The 1523-nt window shown below is 38.1% G+C and overlaps 1 pseudogene; it reads left to right on the forward strand.

Annotated features, from left to right (window-relative positions):
• LOC138046017 (NLR family CARD domain-containing protein 3-like) overlaps positions 1–1149 on the forward strand; it is a 32832-nt pseudogene extending 31683 nt beyond the window's left edge.
• Positions 1150–1523: the final 374 nt, after the last annotated feature.

Genomic DNA, 1523 nt, shown 5'->3' on the forward strand with positions numbered 1-1523 from the left:
AACCGCTCGTACCAATTTATTTTTAGGATACTTCGCCCACATTGTACGACGTGAACAAGATGGAATAATCGCAAAAGACTTATACTAGAGCAACGTTCTATTTTGAGGTGACGTTTTCGTTGACGTCGCCGTCGTAGATCTTAAGCTCCCTATTGTGAAATAGTGTTACACGTCATCCGTCAGTTTGCCGGGTTCTTGCACCAATGATTGGCCTTACTTTGTCGTGATGTTTAGTTTGTTATTTTTTATTAGTTTTAATCCATTCTTAGTTTTCACTGTAGTTGTACACCGCGAATGCGTACTTTTGAAGGGCGTTGCGTCCTCATTGGGGAGCCGTTTTGGCTTATCAAGTGAAAGACAAAGCGTGGGGCACGCATATTACTCCATTTCCCGGATGTCCTTTGAAAAACAACAACGTGATTGAAATTATCTTATCTGAGGTTTGACCACAGCGTGAACTTCATCAGTGAATCAATCATTCATTCTCTATAATTACTTTACCGATGAAACTGTTAGTCTAGTAGTTTTTTCTCATTAAATATGCAAATGTCGTAAGTCCTCGTTGCCGTCGTCACTTGTACGCTCCCTATTTTACAACGCAAACAGAATTGAATCATCGCAAAATAATCACCATTTTCTGATATGTGACGTGTTCATTGCGGTTATCGTCATCCTAAATTTGAACTTAATGCGATTGCAACCTATTGCTTACATGGCAAGATGCAGGAGATGTAACTTGTGTAGGAACTCTCCAGGAATTAAACTGCTTTGGACGGGGTGCAAGGTAAGGAAGAAAATTTCAGATTTGATGATTGGTCGTCGTTTTTGGGAGAAGAAGAGAAAAGCTTTGATATGCCTGTCAAGAAATCTTTTCTGTTGTTCATTCTTGATTTAAGTGGTCGTCGTTTGTCTATTGATTGCATCAGGATATCTTTCCACAGGTACCACATGTCATTTGGGTCGTTAATTATTTCAATATCTGACCACGCATTATGTGGTAGGTCTCTTAGGTAGCTAGTCTTATGGAAATGTTCATTTGGCGGGTTTTAATTATTCTAGTATCTGGACGCTTGTGTTTAACTTTTTATGTTATGTAAACTAGAGCATGATTGCTAATAGGCCATTTCCGAGTTCATGTCTGCCTCCTCTTCAAAGTGAGTCTAAGTGCGAAGTTTTTGTGATGGTAATTAGTTCTACTTTACATCTAAATGAAAACTAATTTTCATTAGAAAAACCTCGCACTTGGACTCGCTTTGAAGAGGAGGTAGACATGAACTCGGAAATGGCTTATTGCAAGATGAGAAACATTGAACTTGGCAATTTTATAAGGCGTGAGTTTTTAACAAAGCTTTAGTTACTGGTAACGAGTGTCAGCTCTGTAATTATCTGGTTAAGTCCGTAAGTATCAAAGATATTTTAAGTTTAATAGCTTTATATGATGTTATGAAATTCCGGTTTTCCGCATCTATTTTCATAAGTCTTAAAGGGAACCTCCATCCTTACTACAGAATAAGTTAAAACCG

This window comes from Montipora capricornis, chromosome 1, assembly GCF_036669925.1.
Source record: "Montipora capricornis isolate CH-2021 chromosome 1, ASM3666992v2, whole genome shotgun sequence".
In the NCBI taxonomy this organism is placed as follows: Eukaryota; Metazoa; Cnidaria; class Anthozoa; order Scleractinia; family Acroporidae; genus Montipora; species Montipora capricornis.